Here is a 13,768-nt window from a genome sequence, read left to right on the forward strand (position 1 = left end):
CTACTGGATCGTGTACATTCTCGATTAGATGCAGGAGAAAACCTTTGCCTATATCCTAGGTAGAAATTATGTTCTTTCACATTTCAGAAGCTTTTTCATCTTATCTGTTGTTGCATGTTCCCTCTAGCTTTGTCTTTGTTTGTTTATTGTCTGGCCATATAGTGCCATATCACAGTAGGTACAACACAGGAGGAGGCCATTTGGTCCATCGTGTCTGTGCCGGCTCTTTGAAAGAGCTATCCAATTAGTCCCATTCCCCTGCTCTTCCCCCATAGCCCTGTAAATTTTTTCCCTTCAAGTATTTATCCAATTCCCTTTTGAAAGTTACTATTGAATCTGCTTCCACCACCCTTTCAGGTAGTACATTCCAGATCATCACAACTCGCTGCGTAAAAAAAATGTTTCCACATGTCGCCTCTGGCTCTTTTGCCGATCACTTTAAATCTGTATCCTCTGGTTATCGACCCTTCTGGCACTGTAAACAATTTCTCCTTGTTTATTCTGTCAAAGCTGTTCATGATTTTGAACACCTATCAAATCGTCCCTTAACCTTCTCTGTTCTAAGGAGAACAACCCCAGCTTCTCCAATCTCTCCACATAACTGAAGTCCCTCATCCCTGGTACTATTCTAGTAAATCCCTTCTGCACTCTCTCTAAGGAATTGACATCCTTCCTAAAGTGTGGTGCCCAGAATTGAACTCAGTACTTCAGCTGAGGCCTAACTAGTGTTTTATAAAGATTTAGCATAACTTCCTTGCTTTTGTACTCTATGCCTCTACTAATAAAGACTTCTCAACTTGTCCTGCCACCTTCAAAGATGTGTGTACGTGCACCCCCAGGCGTCTCTGTCCCTGCACAGATCATTAAACTATTCTTGATAGTCATCTATATGTCCTTTCTAACAAAGGATCTGCCAGTACCCATATGACAAAATTGGATGTATTGGCCAATGATGCCAACCAATATGTGATAATCCAAAGGGACCCAAACAGGCTAGGTTAGTGGGCAGAGAGGTGGTGGATGGAATTCAACACATGCAGGTAGGGTTAGATGAAGTAGGGTAGGGAGAAGGCTTGTGTGGAGCATAAATACTGGCATGGACGAGTTGGGCCGAATGGCTTGTTTCTGTGCTGTAAATTCTATGCAATTGTAAAGTCATATGATTAGATAGAGGTAGATAATAAATGGTAACGTGCTTGAAGTAACAACAGAAAAGAGATCTTAAGTTTTTGGTGGCTAGGTTGCCAAAACAATCTGTTCAATGTTCACAAAAAAGTAAATAAGATGCTAGGGGTGTGACTTATAAATGAAAGGAAGTATTCAGTTTTGAGGGATATGGGCCAAGTGCAGGAAATTGGGACTAGCTTAGTGGTATAAGCTGGGCGACATGGACATGTTGGGCCGAAGGGCCTGTTTCCATGTTGTAAACTTCTATGACTCTATGTACAGAAAAGATGTAGGATTTTTGGAGAGCCCAGAAGCTGATTACTAAACTTAGAGGGCTGAATTACCAAGAAAGATTGTCTAATCTGGGACTTTACTGTCTGGTCAAGAGAAATCAGAGATGTGACTTGTTAGAGAGATTCTTAGAAATGGAGAAATAGGATCTCGGAAAATTCTTCTGTCAGGCATAGAATTCAGGGGTGAGGAAAAAGTTCAAAATTAAAGATGTCAGAGGAAATGGGAAATTTTGGCAACATTTTTTCAGTAAGGATGAAAGAATTGCAGAACAAATTCCCAGTGGAGTGGTGGAACAGAAAACCATGTCAGATTTTATATTTAAAAAAGGACGTGATTATTTCCTGTTAGTTAAGACGACACAGGGCTATTAGTTTTAGAATCACATGAAGGAAACTGATCGGAGGGTTGCATACATACTAGCTAGAAAACTACAAAAGCTGACCAACAGCTTCAAAAAAGGTTTGACCATTAAAGAACAACCCTGATTATTAGCTACAGTGTGAAAACATGTAGTTACAGGGCTTGTAACAAGCTGTGGGTATACACAACATTCTTTCACTTGTACTGGAAGAAGAAAACAATACACAAAAGCACAAAACAATCAATGCACAAAACAATCAATACACAAAAGCATAAAATGCTGAAGGCACAAAATTGGTGGTGGATTTGTAGGGGTGTTCAGGGAAATGCTTCAAAAATGTTGACTTCTTGCATTAAAAATGACGAAGTAGTGTTTCTGCTTTGTGCACAATCGGGAAATTGCGCCCAAAATGCACTTCAAATTGTGCTAGTTAGGTTAGACTTCATGGGGAACATTTTTGCACCCGCTATCGGGTGCGTTCCTGGCGGGGGGGGGCTCTGAAAATCGGAGAATCCCGGAGCGGGACCGGAGCCCGGCTCCAACCCGCCCACTTCCAGGTTCCCCACTGACGCGCCGGCGTGCGCGCGCAGCCCCCGCTGGTGGGAATCCCGCAGGCAATTAAAGCCAGCAGGGTTCCACTTGACAATATTTATCTTGCTTGTTCAGGTCATTAACTGACCTGATTAAGGGGTTCTGTGAGGAGGGGTGGGATTTTATAGAAAACTGGAACTGTTTCCCATACTGGGAGAAAAACTCCCAGTTCAAATGGACGTGTTGCAGCTGTCAACCTGTGGCAGCTGCAAAGGTCCATTTTACAGGTGGGGGGGGGGGGGTGGAGACCCTCACTCAATACAGGAGGCCACTCTGTCACTTAGGACAAAGTTTGGCCTCCACCACCCTCCTCCTGACAATCAAAGTCACCAACTTGCACACTTACCCCGGGGTCCAGAGATATGTACCTACCTTGCGCACCCCCTCAGATGTACATCTTGCGGATGAGGGCCGCCGTAGGTGCAGTCATGACCTCGGAGGGCGAACAGCATCACCAGCCTCGCCAGCCACCTCTGACGTGGAGCTCCACAACACAGTGCTGTGACACATCCACCTGTAAAGCAGGAGGGAGGGCAACCGCAAAGAGAGATGCGTCGCAGAGGGCATTACTCTCGCCACAGGGTCCACAGACTGAGGCTCAGCTTCCTGACCTCTCTGAGCAGCAGTGCACACGGAGGCTCAGAGTCACTCGACATGTAGTCGTGGACATTTGCAGCCTCCTTCATGCCGAGCTGCTCCCAGCTGGCCCGAGCACCATCTTCTTACCTGTCGCTGTCAAAGTTACCACTGCCCTCAACAACTTCTCCGCATCCTTCCAGGGTGCCACCGGGGACATCGCCGACGTCTCTCAGCCGTCTGCACAAAAGAGCCCTGCAAATACACCTATACCCACTCTGCAGTGACACAATGGGTGGCATCAGTTGTGGGTCTTCATTGTGATCCTCAGGAAAGGGCATTATTGCACAAACCAGACAAGATTCGCAAAGACATGGCAGTAGTGGTGCCAATATAATATGTAATGTGAGTTGGTCAGAAATTAAATATAAGTAACAACCATGACAAACCCTCAAACACCCTTGTGCATCCCCTTCATGCTCACGACAAGTTTGCCTTACGCTGCCTACTGCACATATGTGATGCATGCCCTGTGGCTGCAGCACAGGTAGTGGCAGGTTGAGTGAGGCTGACCGTGAAAGAGATGCATGAGAGGGTGAGTATGGGATAGAGCCATGAGATTGTATGAGGATTGGGTTGAGTGGTAGTGGCAGGATGAGTACTGGGGAGGTGAGTAAGTGCAGGTAAGATGAGGATGAGGTATGAGGGGTGATGTGACAGAGTAGTGTTGGCAGTGCAGAAGGAGGTGTGGGGTGGGGGCGGTGATGTGGCAGATGGAGTGTAGGGGAATGAGTAAGTGTACTCACTTTGGCTGCCTCATTGGAGTGCCTCCTGCACTGTATGCAGGTGCGTGATATGTTGGTGGTGCAGGTGACCTCCTCTGCCACCTCGAGCCAGGCCTTCCTGGTGGCAGAGGCAGCCCGCTTCCTCCCGCCTGCCGGGGGGAAGATCTCTGTCCTCCCTCTCCTCCTCACCCCATCTATTGATACCTGGAGTGAGGCATCATTAAACTGAGAGCAGCCTTCCCCCTGGGCTGCTCCATGCTGTAATTTTTTCTATTTGTTGCAGCATCTGTCAGTGGAGGACTGCCCCTTTAAATAGAGCTCCTCCAGCTGACAGACCTTACTGCGCATGTGCAGCCCGCCCGACGCGCAGATCAGCAGTGGGGAACCCGGAAGAACAGGTAAGTGGATCCAATTAGGCTGCGATCGCGTGGGTGGCCGACTAATTTCACTGGGCGTGTTACCCACGCGCCCAATAGCCCCCCCGCCGCGAACCCGCAGCCCTGGTAACATCGAGCCCCAAGTTTCTGTTGAAATCTATTTGCATAATCACAAACGTAAAATCTTCCATGAACCAGCGCATTTGGGCAATGTAATAGAACATAACTCTTTCTTTGTTTTTCTTTCCATTTAATAGTATTCCTTGATGTATTTAAGAGTGGTAACTTGGTGCAGTTTTATTAATACAACTGAAAATTGGTTTATCACCAAAAATAAGCATTTTTAATAAGGGTGTCCAGTCCTCCACCTGATTTAAAATCGCTTAAAGTGACTTTTTTTTAAAAAAGTAATTCTGAACCATTTAATAGTTTCATTGGTGTACACTAGTCAGTTTCTTAGTAAATTAAATATTTTTTGATATGAGAAAAGTTTTAAAACGTGCCCGTGCACTGAAGAAAATGAGCGTAATTTGAAGAGCCTTCTCAAACCAGCACAATCGGCAGAATCTCACAATTTTGACCTGGGGGTGTGGCCAGTTTGGTGGGTGGGGCCTGATCCGGGCAAATTGAATCTTAAACCAGTAAAAAGATCATGGAAAACAAGAACGTAAGTGGTTTGGGCATAACTCACTTAAAATTCCCCGATCTTTTACGCTGGTTCGGCCAATTCCACCCGGATTGTGCTGATACAACAAGTGGAAACTTGGCCCTGATGCCTTCTGGTCAATTTTAAGCACTTTTACACTTCATAATAGGTAGATTTTTAATTACAAAAAACGGAAAAGCAGTGGCATTAGGATTTTGAACAGACTAACTAGACCATCACTTCCCCCATCAAATAAGGCAACCATGGCTCAATACAGTTAGCATCACTCCCCCTTTACAGTCACTAACCTACCTCCATCCCCCGGCTCCAATTCAGAGGTTCACCATCCCCTCTGGACCCAGTTCACAGAGGTGCTACCCAATCCAACTCCCCACCCCTTCGTACTATTTCCTCCTCCAATGTTCCCAGTTCATGGTAGTGCTCTTCTCTTTCTCCCTCCTCAATTCTACCTAGCACTCCTGCCCTTAACCCCTCCCATTCAAGCTGACAATCTTCTCCCTCTCCCCCTCAATTTAACCTGGCACTTGTATCCCCCTGCCCACCCCCCTCCACCAACCCCTATCCAGTTTGAAGTGGTAGTCTGCCAATACCCATTCCAGCTGGCACAATTCTTCTGCCCCTTGATGCTGGAACTCATCTCCCACACCCCACACCTTTCAAGCTGGCATTCTCCTCCCCCTCCAGTCCTATCAGTTCATGCTGACACTCTTTCCTCCCCTTCTCCCTCACAGTTAATGCTGGTACTCTTCTTCCTCTATCGCTCCCACATGCTGCTTCCAGCCTCTGCCCCCTTTTGCTTTCAATGCCACCCATTACCCCACTTCTCTTTTCTGCTCTCAGCCACTTCCACCCAAGTTCCGCTGTGAGGGTGGGATATTTTCACAAGAACTCACACCTGTGATTTGCAGCATAAGGAATTATTTTGCAGCAAAACTCTCATAAATGGCACTCGAGGAGAGGGCCCCCACTCCATGCTGGATTTTTTCAGCAAACTCTGACATGCAGACTGGCCCACTAAATGCTGACTGCCAGTGTGAAACACTGACAGTTCGCATGTATGGATTTGAAATGGTAGGCTAAATAGATGAATGGTCTCCTCTTTCTCAAATATCATTATGTTGCTATGCAGTGGTTACTGACTGTGCTTGTAAAAGGAGCTAATTTTATGTCTACAGTACTTGACACTTGGTATTTGATTGCCTTCTCCAAATTATGCAAAAGAAGTCCTGTTCACCGGTAATGTATTGCAATGGTTGACTGATGGGCACAAGAATATCCCGGTAATTGCCATTTGTTTGGAAAGTTCTTTTGTGAAATTTAAACCATGACTCAATACTGTTTGCATCGCTTGATTAAATAGAGACAGAACAGGCTTATTAGGAATATACCAACCTCCTGAGAGACTGCTCTAATTGTCCCCTTGAAACCTGAAGGCTGACCTTTTCCTTATAGTTAACAAAACATTTATGCCAGTTTGGCTTAGTGCAATGTCATGTTAATAATATATTTGCTTCCCTGCATTCACAATGGCCTCCAAGTTGTGCTTTGTCGCAAGGTGTTCTATGAAGTTTCAATCAACGTTTTAACTGTTGTACCTTAATCCAGTTTGGTGAATTTTACTACCTCTTGGTCCTACTGCAAGTGCAGCACTATGTGGTCATCTGTATGGCTTGATGCTGAGGGATATTAAGTTTGGACTAGCGCCACCCACCTTAAATCAGCTTCTGGCCAGCCAATCATAGAGTACCATTGACGATGCACTTGCCCCAGAGTTTCCTATGAAGCAATAAGGTGACAATAGTGGCAATGGGAGTGAGTTAAATTTACTTTTGGAAAAAAAATCCACAAGATGCTCATAGCTACATATGTCATAAGAACATAAGAAATAGTAGCAGGGGTAGGCCAATCGGCCCCTCGAGCCTGCTCCGCCATTCAATAAGATCATGGCTGATCTGATCCTAACCTCAAATTTAAATTCACGTCCAATTTCCTGCCCGCTCCCCGTAACCCCTAATTCCCTTTACTTCTAGGAAACTGTCGATTTCTGTTTTAAATTTATTTAATGATGTAGCTTCCACAGCTTCCTGGGGCAGCAAATTCCACAGACCTACTATCCTCTGAGTGAAGAAGTTTCTCCTCATCTCAGTTTTGAAAGAGCAGCCCCTTATTCTAAGATTATGCCCCCTAGTTCTAGTTTCACCCGTCCTTGGGAACATCCTTACCGCATCCACCCGATCAAGCCCCTTCACAATCTTATATGTTTCAATAAGATCGCCTCTCGTTCTTCTGAACTCCAATGAGTAGAGTCCCAATCTACTCAACCTCTCCTCATATATCCGCCCCCTCATCCCCGGGATTAACCGAGTGAACCTTCTTTGTACTGCCTTGAGAGCAAGTATGTCTTTTCTTAAGTATGTCCTATTTAATCTTTTCATTTCATATACATATCATCCTTTCTCGCTGGAAAGCTACCACTACCTGGAATCATCACGTTCAGCACAGTGGAGACAATTGGAAATCTTTCTTTAAATGGTGTTCTGATGGTCCTTGTATTTATCCGTCCATCTGTTTCAATGGTGTTCAGCATATTAATGAAAAACAGCAGAGATCGGCTCCCAAAGTGCTAAGAATTTATTTTGTAAAACACTGTGAATTACACTTTTACATACGAAATAAAACGACATAAACTGCAGCAAAGATTTTTGGCAAAATATTAACTTTTCAGGTGCATGCTCTATCTTATAAAAATACAGAAACATTGAAATGAAACATAAGAGAAAAGTGGGGCTCCACACAACAATTGGTTTCACTAGTTTCCATTCATTCTGTTGAATAAACAAGAACTAATTTGTTCGCATAATTTGCTAATTTGTTAGCATAACAAATGGTGTGCTGGGCTTTTTATAGTTTATGTGTGGCGATCGAAGCTTTTCTCGTCGTGGGTCAGATAGGTAGGGTGCAGCAGGGGACATTTCTAAAAGTTAAATCCACGTTCCCATCATTTTGCATATACCTTAAGTCGCTGCTACTAACAGATCTTAGTGTTCTGGTTTAGGATTTATCCACTCGTGAAACAACAGTACTAAAAACAACCCTTTCCAAAGCCTGCGACCAACACAAGATAAAACAGTAAGTAAGATATAAAAGCGTAAATAAGATTGAGTTGCCTGGGCTCAGGGACCACAGTTTGGACACCCCTGGTTTAAATAACACCATACAAAGAAGTAGGGGCATAAATTTCCACGGGGATTCTCATAATCATCTGTCGCAACTTAGGCGGAAGAGCCGTGAAAACCCCAGAAAAAGGACGTAAATCCTGTTCATGCTATTTTTCCGGGGTTTCCTTGGCCAATATAATGGCAGACGAGCAGAATCCCTGCAGGTGTTTTCTGATGTGCATGTTGTGGGCATGTAAAATTCTTAGAGAATACTACATCTTGTGAAAGATGTTTTATCTTTTATATTACTTAAAGATCTTGCGGCAGTGGGTGTGCTTGGATTTTGCACTTATTGTTAGCTAAGTGGTTCAGAGAAGTGGACAAGGGTCAAAGGGAATACTGGCAGCTATTTTAAATCGTGCCAAAGGCACAGGATATTTTTCTTTATGCCATATTCTACCGAGTATAATTATCTTGCATGTCCATTAAGGTAATTATTGTCTCTTGTGCTGATATATAACTATGCCCCCAAAGCATCTACTTTATGTTGTATAAAGTATACTCTGCATCAATCTTATTCACAACATAATAAAAAAGCTGGTCTATGTAATCCTGCAAGAGGCACATAGATATTTGTAAGTACAGTATAATAAGCTACACTATTTAGCCATTGACATAATAGAAATAGGGCACTTTCACAGAGCAAGTTGCTCACAGAGTGCCTTCAATAAAAATCAAGCCCAAGCTACCCCAGCAACTGTTGCTAAAACAGAACAACAAACAAGGCAGCGAGCTGTCCATAATCACTGTAAAATACACTAGCAGAGTGAACAGCCTCCTGTTACAAAAAAAACACATTCTTTTCTGAATTGCAGATGAGTAAATTTGCAGTAATGGCAAGAATTACATTGGTAATTAATGGACACTGATGAATGTTCTCAATCCAAAGCTGGTACCATTTTAGGTTTTTTTTTAATTAACAAAATTACAATATATAAAATAACATAACCTATAGTGATCTGAGCACTTTATAGTGTAATCTTGAGGTTTGAATGACGCGTAAAAATCATTCACCATCCTCTCCGGTTTAAAACATTCACCTTTGATTGATTTACACCCTTTCAACTTATGCCCAAGCATGGTATGCTTTTTCCCTGTACTGTAGAGTGAAATGAAACCCAGCATCGTTGCAGTTCAGTTGCCTGATGCATTATCATTTATGATTCAAGTTGCGTGTTTCAATCGCAAAAGCCTGCTGTCAAGCACTGCCTTGACACCTGCCACCAGCAAAAAGCTATATATTTTTACAAATGCTTGCTTCCAACGAAGAGCTTCATCCACCAAGGACAGGTATTGAACATTCAAGCACGCAGGTAGGCTGAACTCTCACGATTTTCTATCCTTTTATTGGGACTTGCTGATTTCGGCATCTAAATTCCTGGTACGTGCTCCCAGCAAAGGTTTGCTCTGGGAGTGCAATTTAATAACATTTACCCATCTCTTACTAAAGATAGCATAAAACAAGCTTTTCATATATTAGGTAGAGTAAGATGGGTTAGGGTGTGCTTCAGGGATGTTCAGATGATATTGATAAACTGTCTATATTTCCACCTTATAGTTATGATATAATTTGATCTTGACACGTTACTTCCTCAAAATAAACAATAGAAAAGTTAACGAGGAAAGGGACTTTTGGCCCAATCAAAGCTCATTCCAACCAATATATAATTTCCCCGATCTTAGTACCCAAATTCATTTAGAAAGTCCCTAATGTTTTTGTCTTTACCTGTTTCGAAACATCTATCAGTCTTTGGATAAGCAAGGTTTTAAATGCACTTTTCAGTCATTTAAATATGTCCTTTGGTTTTACTTTCATTACTTTGAAGTGACATTCTGTGTTCACCTTTTTTATATTTAATATTTTAGATACAGTTAAAATAGTAAGAAAGTATTATCCTTCAATACCTCTAGACAATATTAATTTAATATTTCAACTATTTTCTTCAAAATTACAATCACTTTTATATTTTAAGAGTTTTAATTTTCTCTGCAACTACTCTTTCACTATGATACAGGAAGGGTGTTTTAGTACTGTTTAACATCTTTTGTTATAGTAATCTCCAGGAACTATTTTTGCACCTGCAATGTTCCTGTCTACCTATTTAAACAAATTCCTATGTTCAAATAAGAGTTTATGCCCTCCTTCCTCCTGTATGCATTTTACAGTCTATTTTTCTTTCTTACTCTCCTTTTAATTTGTCCACCTCTGGGATTGCTTATGTAGCACCTTATGTATTAGGGCAAATTTAGCAAAGCCATGTATCTGGTACACAGCCTCACTCAATGGGAGCGGGGAGTGGGCACAGGTGTCAGCATGCCAATTTGGATTACTCCCGATTTTCCTGGAGCTCAACCTTGCAAAATTTCTCCTAGAACATACATTGGTTTCCTCATAATAAACTGCATCATCACCTGATAAACTTGCCCAATGATTTCTCCACAATCATTAACTCTTTTGTGTGGACATTATCTTATGTGAACTACACAGTGCATTAGTCACTGGTTTGAGGATAATGCTACCTTGCTTTTCTCATCGTATCTAAAACATTAAGCGCCTTGGGACGTTTTACTCTGTTAAAGGTGCTACATAAATGCAAGTTGTTGTTGTGTGTCAAGATATCTGCCATCATAATCTCTTAATAAAATCAATACCTTGAGATTATTCCTATGTATGCATTAACATCACAGTGCTTGTTTCATGCACTTGTTGACAAACACTTGTGTCTGTGACCCTTGTGCATTTTACATAACGCCAAGATTTGAGCCAGCTCTAAGCATTAAGGCCTCTGAACTTTTGAACTTGCACAATTAAAACTGCAATTGTACACATGATCGAAAAATAATAGGCAGGAGCGAGGGAGATAAAGGGAGTAAACCAATTTCAGGGTTCTTGTGACAAATAATTGTTTAACTTGACATCATCTAAATCCCTCAATTGTATTACTGTCTTGTATTTTCCGCACAACTATCCATACTCTACATTTATCTGACAACAATGGCCCTAGGGATCAATGAGGTCTACTGACAGCAGCAAGAATCAGCACTACTTAAAAGACAGATAACATGCATTAATAATCACAGGGCCTCTAACTGGATCACTTAGCACTGTCAGGTACTGCTGTCTCCACACAGAATGAAATGCCAACATCATTTATTAAAGAGATGCTGCAAATGCATGTGTGCAGTTGAAGCTGGAAGGACGGGTTGGTGCAGAGCTACTGGGGCATAAGGCTAAAGAAAGAAGTCATATTTTAACAAGGGTGGTGTCCATGATTATAAGGGATAGCCTCTCGTGGTGATTTTTTAAAAAGTTATTTTTGATCAGTTAGATACAAATTCAACCCTCACCACCCCCCCCCCCACCCCCCCAAGTACTAATAGGATAACAGCATCATCCTTTAAGTACAGAAAAGCCCAGGGACCAGTAATTAAATTGAAGGAGTGCTCCAGCATCCTTAGAACACTTGTGAGGACAAATGATAAGGTACCAGCTTCAACTTTCTAATGATCACAGCTTTCAGTATCTAACACAAGGTTGTCAAAGGAGTGCAATTTATCTGTAATCTAAAAATTGACGGGGTGTAACATGTCAGGCTGTTCTTATTCCCTCGGACATTACTGGGGATTGTTATGATTCTCAGTGAAAACATTTGAGAGCAACAGAGTCATTTCATTTTGTGATGAAGCCAGACTAAAATTATTGTTTCAACTGCATATAAGGGAAAATTTTCTGATGGGCAATCTTTTGGTACTCTTAACAAATTCCTGCCAGGATTATTTAACATAGGCACGAACCCATTTAAAATAAGGAATACTCATTGGAAAATTTCTCCTATTGTAACGACTTAAAATGCATGTTTTGCAGACATCCCATTTCCTCTCACTTCCAATTTTGAAAGACCAAGGTCGATCTAGTTCACCTTCGACCAGCCTGGTAGTCACATGATACAACAACAATGGAGTTGGTGACTAATCATAGCAATTAATCTCTATCAATTAGTCTATACCAGACCCAGACATGAGGAAAACCCTCAGTGTGGAAAGTTTTGGGAACCATAGGCCCAAAGTCACCTGTTCCTCACAAACATCCTACACTCACCATATGTCATGTCTCAAATTACTCATGTACTGTATCCCAAAATACAATTTTCTGTAAGAAATCTATCTAATTAACGTTTAAGTGAATTAACACTTTCTGCTTCCTCCATCTCCTTAGGGAGCCTGTTGCATAAATTTGCTAGTTATGCTAGAACTGTATAAAACACTGATTAGGCCACAGCTTGAGTACTGCGTACAGTTCTGGTCACCACTTTACAGGAAAGATGTAATTGCACTAGAGAGGGTACAGAGGAGATTTAAAAGGATGTTGCCAGGACTGGAGAATTTTAGCTATGAGGAAAGATTGGATAGGCTGGGGTTGTTCTCTTTGGAACAGAGGAGGCTGAGGGGTGATTTAATTGAGGTGTACAAAATTATGAGGGGCCTAGATAGAGTGGATAGGGAGGATCTATTTCCCTTAGCAGAGGGGTCAGTGACCAGGGGGCATTGATTTAAAGTAATTGGTAGAAGGATTAGAGTGGAGCTGAGGGGAAATTTTTTCAGCCAGAGGGCGGTGGGGGTCTGGAACTCACTGCCTGAAAGGGTGGTAGAGGTAGAAACCCTCAACTTATTTAAAAAGTACTTGGATGTGCACCTGCAGTGCTGTAACCTACAGGGCTACAGACCAAGTGCTGGAAAGTGGGATTAAGCTAGATAGCTCTTTTTCGGCCGGCACAGACACGATGAGCCGAATGGCCTCCTTCTGTGCCGTAACTTTCTTTGATTTACCCCTCGCTCACTGAAATAATGTTTTCGCAGATTAGTTTTCATTTTACACAATTCAAGTGCAGGCTTTAACCTCTGTTTCTACTCTTCTGGATAAAATGAAACAGCCTATCATGGTCTACATTATCTATTCCCTTTAGAATCCTAAAATAGCAATTATATCACCTTTCAACCATCTCTTTTCCAGTGTGAACATTACAATTTACATAATCACTCCTCATAATCCAGTCCCTCCACCCTTCAATCATTCTGATTGCTCTCTTCTGTATCCTCTCAGTAGCTGCAATATCCATTATGTACTGCGGCGACCAGAACTGTACACAGTGTTCTAAGTGCGGTCGTACCAATGATTTAAAAAGTAGCAGGATTACTCCACTATCTCGGCTCAATATTGACCTTTTAATCATAAAAAGTCAATATTGGTTAAAGGTCAAAGGTTACATCATGAAAGGAGGCCATTCGGCCCATCGAGTCCGCGCTGGCTCTATGCAAGAGCAATTCAGCTAACCCCACTCACCCTCCCTATCCCCGTAGCCCTGCAATTTTTTTCCTTCAAGTACTTATCCAGTTCTCTTTTGAAGGCCATGATTGAATCTACCTCCACCACGCCCTCGGGCAGTGCATTCCAGACCCTAACCACTCACTGTTTAAAAAAGTTTTTCTTCATGTCACCTTTGGTTCTTTTGCCAATCACCTTAAATCTATGTCCTCTGGTTCTTGACCCTTCTGCCAATGGGAACAGTTTCTCTCTATCTACTCTGTCTAAATCCTTCATTATTTTGAATACCTCTATCAAATCTCCTCGCAACCGTCTCTGTTCCAAGGAGAACAACCCCAGCTTCCCCAGTCTATCCACATAACTAAAGCCCCTCATCCCTGGAAACATTCTAGTAAATCTCTTCTGCACC

Source organism: Heptranchias perlo, chromosome 5, assembly GCF_035084215.1.
Source record: "Heptranchias perlo isolate sHepPer1 chromosome 5, sHepPer1.hap1, whole genome shotgun sequence".
Lineage (NCBI taxonomy): Eukaryota > Metazoa > Chordata > Chondrichthyes > Hexanchiformes > Hexanchidae > Heptranchias > Heptranchias perlo.